Source organism: Aphelocoma coerulescens, chromosome 1, assembly GCF_041296385.1.
Source record: "Aphelocoma coerulescens isolate FSJ_1873_10779 chromosome 1, UR_Acoe_1.0, whole genome shotgun sequence".
Taxonomy (NCBI): domain Eukaryota; kingdom Metazoa; phylum Chordata; class Aves; order Passeriformes; family Corvidae; genus Aphelocoma; species Aphelocoma coerulescens.
In genome coordinates, this window is record NC_091013.1 from 88,430,616 (window position 1) to 88,443,421 (window position 12,806).

Below are 12,806 nucleotides of genomic sequence, written 5' to 3' on the forward strand. Positions count from 1 at the left end.
TGACCATTCATGAGGTTGTAGTAGTCCTGAGCAAGGTTGTGATTATAGCCAAAATTAAGTTAGATAGTCCCAGGGCTGTGAGCCAGTCTGAAGGGGAACTTGCAATGAGGAGTTACTCAAAAGATAACTGGAACCAAAGATTAAAGGGTGAGGCAGAAATCTTGTGTTTCCCCAAGTCAGGGCCACTGATTCACTTTGCATCACACTCCAAAGAGCTGTGTCCTCTTTGGGTGAGGCACGATTTTGGGCATCATTCCTCAAAAATCCTCAGATCTCGTTTCTACACCGAACCCATACTCCTTTGGTAGGAGGAGGTAGGATGACTCAGTCACTCTTCAGGCTCTCTGTCACTTGTCTCTGATACAAACTCTCAGGAAAAGCAGAGTGCATCCATGTTCTTTGGTAAACAAAGGGATCTGTGGGAGCATTTTTCCCCGTAGAGACTTAGAGACATTGCATGGGTAGATGGAGCAGAGTTGAAAACAAAGACCTAATTCCAGTGCTCTTGCAAAAACATCTGGCCAGCACTGTCTCTTAAAAAAACAGACTGGAGGAATGTAAACATATGTTTGGCCCATGAAGGAGTTGTTACATAAATGTTAATTATGAAGAGGATTTCCCATGAGTACAGGCGCTTTTGACAGAACTTTGATCCCATGCAGGACACAAGTCTCAGGAGTCACATGCTCTGCCTTAGAGATGTGCTGATAATTCTGAGCCCTAAGAAGCAGCAAGGGCATTTGCTGTAGCACAGGAACAGAACAAGCTTTGATGATTGAAAGTGAAGTTTGCACAGCATCATGTTGAAGCAAGTCTGTGTAATTAAACAGTTCCACTGGTCAGAACACGCAAATATCTAGCTATGATCCCAAAATGGTGAGGCATCTTCCCTTAGGTCACTTAAAGAGGATATCTGAGCACTATCATATTTGGCATAGCAAGGGCTATGGAGCCATTACATTTTTGCTGTTATGGGACTGAGATTCTTCTCTTTGCTTTCGACATTTTGAGTTGTTAGGCTCTGACTTTCATGCCTTTTTACTCCACAGTCAGGAGGGATTCAAGTTAAACTGACCTTTCCAAAGGGATGCTGAGATTCTCACATGGCTAATATGACTCCAGGCTTCCACAAAGATCACAAGAACAGGGGACAACCTTAGGCTTTCTTTGCTGTGAATAGTGCCATTTAGAGGAGAGAGTGATTAACCATGTCCAAAGTGAAGCCTGTCCTCAAACCACTGGGGTAAAGGCACCAGAGGAGCAGTTCAATAATCACTCTGTTTGCTTAAACAGACACCGTGGGCCTCCTCTTCTTCTCCCACTTATGGCCACCCCTTCCTCCTGCACCACCCTTGTTTATGCAGCGCTTGTTCATCTGGGTGATGAATCTGACCAGGGAACTTACCTGCCTGAAAAATATGGCTGGTATTTATCAGGCCTTTTTTGCAGTGTTACTTTTTCAGTTGGATCAGAGTTCCCTGTTCCAATTTGTGATGTGGCTCCAAAGTCTGTCAGCTGAGTAAAGGCAATGAGAGGTGGGAATGTTCAGAGTGCGAGTTCAGGGATATGAAAACCATAGGTCTTTGGTGTCCAGTGAATGAATATTGAACCATGCTTTTGGACTGATACCTTCTGTCTGCCTTGCCTGTTAAACTCTTACTGCATGTGGTGCTCTATAAATAATGTCTTTTGAGACTATGGCAAGCCTATTTTAAAAGAGAAACACAGTTACTGAATTTCCACTGCGATTTATCTGCCAGCCCTCCTCCCTCCCCAGTGGCTAAACATCTCACTTACGTATTTCACAAATGTGAAACAGAATACTCCACTGCTTTTTCCTCCATTCTTAAATGAAATTGTGAGAATTCAGCCTTTCAAAATGCCTTAGAAAGGCAGCAGGACTTCTGCTCAGGAAGAAAGAGAGTGATCTAGATTTAAGGCTTTAGGGGGTTTCAAGCAGTGAGAAAGAGTTGAAACATTTAAAAGACATGATTCCTGAGCAACCTTTTCGTTGAAGAAGTGTTTTATATATCAGAATGTCTGACCATCTATAAGGGGTTTCATAGGAGTTCTATACTGGCACTGGAGAGAGTTTGTAGTCAAAAGGTAAATGAACACTTTGACTTAGTTAAGTTATTAATGCTGAAAATAACATTTTTATTCCAAGCAGTAAAACACGAGTTACAATTCTGAAGATGATACAGTTCAAAGCATATTTATTTGCAGTAAAAACCTGTCTCTAAAGGAGGAAATAGTGGTTTGTTCATAACATTGGCTCTGAAATATACCCAGAAGTGTCAGAGGGCCAGCTTTTCCAAGAAGATGATTCTGTGAGTGCCATTGGTACCCAAAGAGTAGGTGATATATTATGCATCCTTGATCTATGGCTTCTAGCTACATTACCTGTTCTCCTGCTGATGTAATAACAAGGAGTCAAAACCTCAGCTGTATTTAATATTGACTCATAAGCTTTTGTCACAGGCAAGCATGATTTCCTGATGTCTTTGACACCCAGGAAAGAAGGATGACTGAGAGACCTATAAATCTCAAAGTCCTGTTTTAGACAGAGTGAAGGAGAGAATATTATGACAACGTAGCATTTACATGGTCAAAGTACTACAGTTGTAATAACATCTCAAATACCCTCATAAAGCTAAGGAGTAAACACTATTATCTCCATACAGAAGCTTGCCAAAGGTGATATACCCTGGAATTTATTTTAAGTAAGTTTAAGCTCTTCAGTTTTTCTCTGGAAACTAATAAGCCATTGAGAAGCAAACTTGTAGCAGAAGTAAGAAGAGATACTGGGTCTTGCTGGGATTCAAGCCCGTGCCACCTCACAACTATCAGAATTTCCTGTCCGAGAGGTAGCTGGAAGCTATATTAAAAGCTGGAGTTTATTAAGTTGTGTCTGCACAGTTGTCTGGAATTTGTCTCCTGCAAATTGTCCTTCATTTGGTGTGTCCTTGAAAAGAAGTAATCTTTGTTTCCACTTCTGATGATAAACCACAAGTTAAAATAAGCAGGTTTTTCCTTGAATGCCAACCAGCTATTATACAATTTGTTATCAGATCAAAGCAAACATGACCTTAGCCCTTGGACAGTACATCATAGCACCATACCTTTCACATGGAAAGGAGGAGAAAGGGGGAGGAGAATACATATCCTGCTTTGCTCTCCAGATGTGACTGCAGGTACTTTAAACCACAACTATGGAAGTGGCTAAGTTCTTTGACTTTCATACTGATGGGGGGGGTCTCCCCTCCTCAGCCTATTTCTGGGTGCTGCTCTCCACGTAGCCCAAAAGCAACTGATCCACAGCCTTGCTGTCTAATGACTCAAAAAAATGTGAGGACAGATAGAAGCCATATCCATTTCTGAAGTCACTTGCTCAGCAAATTAGTACAGACTGATGCAGCCTTTATACCTTAGCAATAGTCCTTGCTGCCCCTGAGGGTTCATGTTGTGGCAGGTGCCCTTCCCTCAACCTGCTCCTTCCTGTGCCTTGCGAGACACAGACAGACCAGAGTTCAAACTTGTCACCTGTAGGAAGCTTTTGCCAAGAACAGAGGATACTTTGCCAAGCTGATAGCTCTGTTGTTAACATTTTTAATTCTTTGCATTTTACATTAAAGCCCAGCTTCTGAAATTGAGTAGTTATGTGAGAAATTCAACTTTTGTTTATTTCTTTGGAAGGTTTCTAGTGTTCAGGTTTGCAAAGAAAGGACTTCTGAATTCAGGGCTCAGAAATTAGGAGGAAGGGGAACCCCTCTCCATAATTGCTACCTACAGGAAATGGTGAGATTTTTAAGCAAATTTCATGTTAATGAAATATGAGTCATGCTTTTTAAGATGTGGGATGCTGATAGTGCCTCTTTTAATATCCTTTCCATAGTTCCACAGACTCTTTCACATCTGGCCATAGACCCAGTGCACAGTTTGTTTAATAGTAGTACAACAGGTTTCCTGATACCTGCTTACATCTCAAAAGTCATGTCAGATAGGCACTGCTTGCACCTCCACAATTAGTTATTTTCCTTCCAAGTAAAGGAAGAGCTTTAGGCCAACGTGGATGACACATCTCAGACGTGGTGGCTTTTCCCCACTTTTCTCAAAACAGAGTTCTCATTAGCATTAAAAGTGAGCTCAGTACACAGCACCCTTGTTCTTAAAATGATTCTTGCTGTAAGGCTTCAGCTCAGCATCACTTTGGCTCTAAAGGTGATCTCCTTTCCACATGCTGTTCACACTTTTTGTTATAGCATTTTGAGCAATTACAGATACATTACAGACTAATTTATCCCTCTCAGAGCCATACAAAGGTGTTTTATTACCCTTCCTTTACTGACAGAGAAAGCAAGACATGGAGATTAAAAGCAATAGTCTCTCCTTTGTTTTTGTTCTTGGAAAAGAGCCAAATTTATTAAATTCTGGCTGAAGGTGGGGGAGGAAAGTCAAGATGTGGGGACTGGTCTGGGACAAACTCCTCCCATTCCTTGAAGCCTGTTAAAAGCAGTTCTGCCACAACCTTTGAAGATTAGGTCTCTGGGAGGTCCTGGAGATGACAAAAAGATGTAAGAGGGAGCTTTGTGATGATATAAATTTTCCGTCAGTCTGAGTTGAAGGTTGCAGCTTGTCACTGCAGAGACACAGTTTATAAGGAGCCTGTATTTAGAAGAGCAGTGAGGTGGCTGTGAGAAGTGACAGGGCTTCAGAGTTCACTGAACTGAAGTGGACCTTGAGAGAAGGAGCTGCTGTTAAAGAATTGGGAACAAACACCATGAAAAGCAGGATGGTGGGAGGTTTGCTGTGACACCAGTGAGCCTTCCCTGCTTCTGCTGCAGCTGAATTGTTCCTGGCTTGCAGAGGGAAAGGCCAATCCATTAGGAAAGAGAAAACTGCACTGATTCAATCAAGCAGAATTTGGAATGCATTTGCAGTAACTCCCAGTGAACAAGATATTCTATCCAGGTATAGTGGGGGCCAAAACAGGGCCTCTAACTTATATCCTAGTGGGAATGTCAGAGTGATAGAGAAGTACCATCCCCACCGCCTTAGGACAATGCATTCCTTTTGGGACCTGGATAGGATTCCCCAAGAGGATTAGGAATTCTATGTTAGATGAAGAACTCCTATACTTAAAAAAACCAACTGAATAAGTATCTAACTGATACATGGTAAAAATTTTGCATCCTTGCACTTAAATTTATGCCACAAACCGGTCTTTCTCCATCCAGCTGTCTGTCTCAGTAAGGGCTCCAATTTCAGGAAAAGGAAAGAGATGCCTCTATACATCTATTTCAGACTCAGTTGACCTACCACTGTCATTCCAGAGGAGCAGAGAGAAATATATAGTTCCTCTGAACTCTGTAATTCTGTAAATTTGTTTGGGATTTAGAATACAGGGTGATATATATGTTCTAAATGTCAATGACAAGATAGATAGGTGTTCCCTCCTAAACCTACCATTTTCTTTTAAAGTGTCCCTGTTTACTGTCTCTTCTTGTTTCTTGTGTTCAGACTTGCAAAATAAAACCTGCTGGCATATACACCACAGACATCCCTGATCCCAGTCATGATTCCTGACTTTTTAGCACTCCCAGAACTTCACTGGTAATAGTCTCAAGCTCTGTTGAAAACTCATGCAAGGAGAGTCCAAACATCATTAGTGTAGATCTGTGCCTTCGCTTCCTATATCCAGGACAGTCATTAGCCCAAATGTTCTGTCCTGAGAGTGATATTTCTTCTTGTCTCCCTGTTTTCTTCACTGATTTTATTTAGCTTGGTATCCAGTCATTCAGTTTATATTCTGATCTAATCTCTCTGATCACTGTGGACAAAAAGTGGAACAATCCCACTCCAGCAGTGCATTTTTTTTACAGTAAGTGTGGTGAGGCACTGGCACAGGTTGCCCAGAGAGGTTGTGGATGCCCCATCTCTGGAAGTGTTCAAGGCCAGGTTGGATGGGGCTTTTAGCAACCTGGTCTAGTGGGAGATGCCTCTGCCCATGGACTAGAGGTTCTTCAAAGGTACCTTCCAACAAAAAACATATTATTATTCTATGGTTCTATTACAGAAATATGTTTGTAGAGAAGCTCATAAACAGAATTATGCCTTTTCTGCAAGATGAGGGCTATCACACAGATAAGGCTTGGCAAGCTGTGTTCTCTCTTTCTGCTCCCACAGAATCTCTTCTGGCAGCTGCATTTTTCCCTTCACCTTTTTATTTACCTTTGTTCCAACTAAGACTGCACCACAGTGTTGGACCTCCTCACCTACCTCCTTTTGGCCTTGGCCAAGCCATCCAGTTATGTTAACAGGAGGGTTGAGCTTCAGTGATCCCCAAAACTGTGAGGATTTTTTTCTTTTGTCCTTCTGCCCCTGGACACAAAAACACTGCTGTTCCAGCAGTTTACTGGAGTGTTAGAGCTGTTGGGAGTCCTCTGCTCTTTGTCCCTCTGCAGTTCCTTACTTTTAATTTTTTAACCATTTGTTGCCATCTCTTTCCTACTTTTCAGTCACTGTTCCCTGTAGTCCTTTGGCATCTCCTTTTGTCTGCCTCCTTTCTTTTTTCATCCCTTCTTAGTTTCTGAGGGAGTGCTTTGATGGTGTTTCAGACATGGTCTGGTCTCCGTCCCTAAGACACAGGGACAAAAGGGACAGTGGCCAAATCATTAAATGAAGAGCCATCTCCTGTTGTTTGTCTCACACATGGCCTCTCCTAGCTTCACCTCATGGCCCATGCTCTTGCACTGAAAGGGACAGTGGCCTAAAGAGTTTGTCTGTTTGGGGTCACATAGGAAGGCCTTGGGGAGCTGTCAGGCCTTGTGTGATTTAGGCTGAATAGTCAGTGTAGAACAGTTCCCTTGCTGGCAGCACAACAATATGAAGCTTTTGTGGAATGCAGGGAGGGAGTAAAGACAATGCTCAAATAAAAATCAGAGGTGTGGATGACATGAAGATATTTTCTTTGTCTGTGCAATCCATTCACAGCTCCATTCTTCTCCACCTCTCTCCCCACCAAGGCCATACTGTCTGTCCAGTGCGGTGGGATGCTTCTGCTGACAGACATGGAATGGCGATGATGTAGTGATAGTGGAATTTCCAACTCCTTACACAACTCTGCATATTAATGTGTAGAGATGCTTTCTCTGCATATTTAAATGAACAGCACTTAAACCAAACTACAGACTCTCTTCACATCCCTTATACAAGCACATATGCCCTCTTTTTCTGAGTCAGACTTTCAGACAGCACATTCTTGCTGCCTTGTGCTTGCTCTTCATGTCACACTGGCCATCCCAGTGGATTTGTGGCTGCTGTGCATCGCTGGAATAGGGCAGCCAACATGCACTGGGGAGAGAACCTGAGCAGCTGAGAGGAGGAGAATTTACTTTTACAGAATCATAGAGTCATTAAAGTGGGAAAAGTCAATGAGTCCACCCATTAACCCAGCACTGCCAAGCCCAACACTAAGCCATGTCCACAAGTGCCACATCTATATGTCTTTTTTACCCTTTAGATATAAAAAAAAAAATCCTAATATCCAATCTAAACCTTCCCTGGCACAACTTGAGGCCACATCCTCTTGTCACTTGCTACCTTGGGAGAAGGGACCCACCCCCACCTCACTGTAACTTCCTTTCAGGCAGTTGTAGAGAGTGATAAGGTTTCCTTTATGGTATTTTTTACATGCAGTGCTCCATGTGAAACAGCTATATGTAGCTGTAATGGGCTGGTATTGTGCCATTTACAGAGCTGTTTAAACAAAAGCCTGCCAACCTAAAACACTTAATTCTGGCTGCAATTAAATTTGATATCTACCTGCAGTCACTGTTGGAATCCTATGGCTTTTCCAGTGACTGCTAATGACTGATGAGGTGCCCAAGATGAGCTATTCCCTGGGTCATATAACCCACACACTGCTATTGATCTTGTTAACATAGATTTTGGTGAGTGCAGTTGAATATGCTGCTTTGAGATCTCCAAAATGCTTTTTTCAATGGATGCTAATCCTGAGCTTCCAAAAAACCCACAGGTACAGGAAAGGCAGATCATGTTCTGCAAATCATACACTGGGATCTAGCCAAGTACAAAAGAAACAAAACAAGAGCCACAGCCAGGCCTTTGAAGGTAAAATGTGTGAAACATTTGCTTCTGTTAAAAATACTGTGACTGCTTCTTTTGTGTGTCAGTCTTCCTGCAAAATCATTTGCCTCTATGGGCTTTTTTTTCCCAACTTTGGATACAAAATACACACTCTGGATGGCTGCCAAAATGGTGAGGCAGCTTCTCTTAGGTCACTTAAAGGGGACATCTAAGCATTATCGGTTGGATTTTGTCACGCAGTGAGGGGAATATAAGATTTTTCTGCTTCCCTAATGGTACAGCCTCTTGCAATACTTCAAGCAAACTGTGTTTTCATAGCTTGTTTTCAGAAGGGGCTGCATTGTGAGCTAGCCAGAAAACTAAAGCCAAGCTGGTTATCTCATACAGCTTGCAACACTGTTCAGAAGCCAGTTCCCTTGTGGCTAAGATTTTCCAAAGATACGGATGACTTGAATGCGCTAACATCTTTAATATCTGAGTGGCCTCCACAAAATATCTCAGAAAGTCTGTTTTTGGAAAAACTTTGCTCCTCTTCTGTGGAATTGAGCCTTTCTCAGTTGTCACAGGTTAAATGGGCAGTAACAAAAATCACAGACACTTTTAAAAATCTTGGCTAAGTTATTCTTTGACCTTATAGTTATTATGGATGTTTTAAAAGACCCTGCAAACTTGTTTGTATTATTAGAATCTACCAGCATTAATCCTGAAGTGTCCTCAGACATGTCTTATTTAGATGTGGATTTAAGCAAGCAAATAAGAACCTATTTAATATGGAAATTGGGAGCACTTCAGCAGAATTATCAATGCTGACTTTAGCTTATTTCCTGAGGTAAACATGAGTACTATCTTCCCTCTCCCATTAACTTTCTAGCTCCTCAATAAAACATTATAGAGAATTAGTTTCTTCTCTGTTGCCGGTTCAAACAGGAAACATTTAGTGCGGGTGAATAGTAAGTATTTTCCATATGCAAATTTGCTCATTTGCTGCCCTTTACTTCTTGTTAAGGGAAAGGGTCATTTATTCTGCTTAAAGCTTTCCCTCAGAGCTATTCAAATTAACAAGATGCTAAGTGTTTTACTGAGGAGGGTCTGTAATTTCCTCAGCTGGTACAGCTGGAAAATCGACATTTATTTATTCTGTGCTCAGAAATTACTGGGACAGAGGCATACATTTGCTATGTAAAATACATTGTTAGTTTCTCAGCATGTATCATGATGCTGGGTCAGAGTTAAGAAGGTTAATGAAATATTTAAAGTGAATTTTTGCATAGCATTTTTTTTTAGTACTGCAATGGATAAACCACAAAGCTAAGAGCATGTTTATGTAAGGTATTTAATCAGGTGTTTTCATCCTATAGAATGTATAGAGGCTATTATCAAGATGCTCTTACAACACTTGAATGAGATTAAGCTCTTTATAAATAATCTTTTAAAGGCAAATTTGGAATTTGCTTCTAAGGTTGTATTGCTGTAGTAATGAGCAGCAGAGCTGATGTCTCTTTGACCTTACTTTAATTTATACTATTATTGAGGCCAAACTGGCTGTAGTGGCATTTGGGTTTGAGATTTTTAGAGGACATGCACCTGTGTCACTCCTGTCAGTCCAAAATTCAGTGGAGCTCAAGGGCTCTGAGTATGTTGTGTATAACAAAGACAGTATTTCTGACTAGGTCCCCTGGTCCAAGACAACCAGACAAAGGCATTATGTAATGATGAGTTTTGTCTCCATTTCCTTGCAGAACTCCTCGAGCAATGGAATTTCTTGAATGTCATCAAAAGAAGTCAGACCCAGATGTGGACTGTTCCTGCTTGATATGCCAGCAGTGAAGCTAGCTTTCTGTAGTTGCCCATGCTGCAGTGAGAGAAGGATTAAAAACTAAGGTATTTGAACTGTGAAATTACACACAAATAAAGAAGTGGATATATTCAAAAGGGCTCTTTGCAAATAAACAACAACAAAAAGTCACCACTTTGACACAGCCAGGCTTGAAAAGAACATGACCAGATCAAATAATAGCTGTACCTGCTGGAGCTGGAACCAAAACAAACTGGTCCACTTCATTTTCTACTTCACAAACAAGGAGTTTGGTTGATAAAAATGCTCTTAAGCCTTTTTAGCTCCATGGTAGATACAAATTGCTCCAAAGTGGCTTTAGAGGAGCAGGCTGTACTGGTGGAGCATGGTGGCAGTTTGACTTTTTTCTAGGCAGTGGGTTTGGTGCCTGCTGAACAGGTCATAGAAGCATAGAATCATAGAATGGGTGGGACGGGACCTTTGAAGATCATCTTGTTCCAACCTCCCTGCCATGAGCAGGGGCATCTTCCACTAGATCAAGTTGCTCAGAGTCCCATCCAGCCTGGTCTTGAATTGTTCTAGGGATGGGGAATCTACCACTTCTCTGTGCCAGTGTCACACCACCCTCACAGTAAAGAATTTCTTCCTAATATCTAATCTAAACCTGCCCTACTTCAGTTTAAAGCCATTTCTTCTTGTGCTGCACTACATGCCCTTGTCAAAAGTCTCTCTCAATCTTTCTCATAAGCTCCCTTTCACTGGAAGGCTGCAATGTCTTTTTGAAGCCTTGTCTTCTCCAGGCTGAAAAACATCTTCTGTCAGCCTTTCCTCACAGGATATGTACTCCAGCCCTCTGATCACTTTTGTGGCCCTTCTCTTGACCTGCTCCAACAGGTCCATGCCTTTCCTCTGCTGATGACTCCAGGGCTGGATGCAGTATTCCAGGTATGGTCTTAACAGAGTGGAGTACAGATATGAAAACCATCACTAAAAGACACAGTCTGAAAAAGCCTTGGGAGTCTAGATATCTGTTTCATTTCTATTCTGAATTTAGAGTCAGAGGCTGCCATCTTCAGTGAACTCATCATTAGCAGGATGAGAATGATATGGGACAAGTCTCTGACCCTGTTTCTGCTGTGGTAAAGCTGAAGTAATTCTGACTGTTGGGGTGTTTTGCCGTGGGTGAGCACTTTTGGGCATTTAACTCTTTATTTAGTTTCTTCAGCAGAATCACTGATGTCAGCAGCAGGCAAGCATGGCCTCAGCTGGCTAGTTACTGGATAAAGAAGACAAGATTGCAGTTTTGGGGGAATTTGACACACACACAGCACTTCTCCCACTGGTGCAGTGTAGAAAGATAAACTGCAGTGGTTTTAACAGTACAGGAACCTGGCATCTGAGACAGAGATGGTTTAACTTGTGTATTTTTAGAGGCATCACAATCTATTTGTTTGGGAATTTGATTGTTGTTTATTGTTTAAAAATCTGGAAACCAGCTTTCTCCTTTGTTGGAGCAGAGAATTTTTCAGCAGTTTCAGCAAAATAAATATAAGGCATGGGATCTTGAACAGATATGATTTTCTTCAGGATATGTGTCAGAAATTTGAGTTAATGGGTAGCAACAACTGATATAAATGAAAATTCTACCTTAAATGGTGAAAAAAATGCTTTAAAAATGGGTTAAGACCCATTTTTTGTTTACTTTATGTAAGACTTATGCAAGTTCTCCAATCTCTTTTCCAGGAGAAATGTAAACCAGACAAACTCCTTTAAAATATTCTGCAGTCATCATGAAGAAACAAAGAATGACATCAGGCTTAAAAATCTCTGCCTAGATTATCAGCTGAGAAACATCTTGCTAAAACCGTTTTGCCCACCAAATTTGATAATTGTGATCATTTGTAATTGCAAATAACCCAGCCATGCTAGTTAGGGCTCTCAATATTTTTAACATTATAACTGGGTATGCACAACAAGTCAGTGTGTGCCTCAGCAAAATGGGACAACAGGAATCCACCAGCTTAAAAGGAGGATTGCATTATACACAAAAGGGAAAAAACCTGTTCGTTGTAAATGGTTTCATTTGTATCTCACAGCAAATTAGATTCCTTCAAACTCTCCTCAAGGGAGTGTGGCATCATGAAGCCTTTCATCAGGGGCCCCAGACTGGGCTCTGCTTCAAACTTCTTCAGAAGAACAGAACAAACATCCTCCTTCCACTGTGTCGGATGTTTTCTGAAGGTAGAACAAGGTATCCTCTGTACCTCAAAGGGAGGAAGGATCACATAACACCAGGCAAAAATGTGAAGTTACCAGTTTTTACAGGCTTTTTTATTATTATTACTTTTTTTAAACCAGGAAGCTTTTCCACATCCCAGTTAGAGCTACTATGGGTTTCCTCTGCTTTGGATGTACTGACATTCAAATCCCAGGCTCTCAAACACAGTCATTATGTGCTGGGCACCTTAGCAGAGAGAGAGTGGCTGGTAGAACATTTCACTCTCGTAACAGCCCTATGACAAGTACAGAAATGGTGTATGTGGAAAATTATTTATCAGGAAGTATTTGATGTATTTTTAGGTTCTCCTTTAAAGCAATTTAGTGGCTGGAAAGCAAGGGAGAGGAGATTAAGTTCCTGGCATACTCCCAGAACTTCTCTGTAGACTTCGGCTTTGGAACCAGCCACACCTGAACTTTTTGGGAGTTTTCAGCAATTCAGATCAAAATTGAAGCATCTTTCTTATAACACCATACAAACAGTGTTTCCTGCCATTTTCTTCTCTTAACTCAATACTGTGTTGTTAGTCCTGTGTCAGGCATTGGAACAGGCTGCCCAGGGAAGTGGAAGAATATCCATCCCTGGAAGTATTCAAAAGGAGGTGGGACTTGGGGACAACATTTC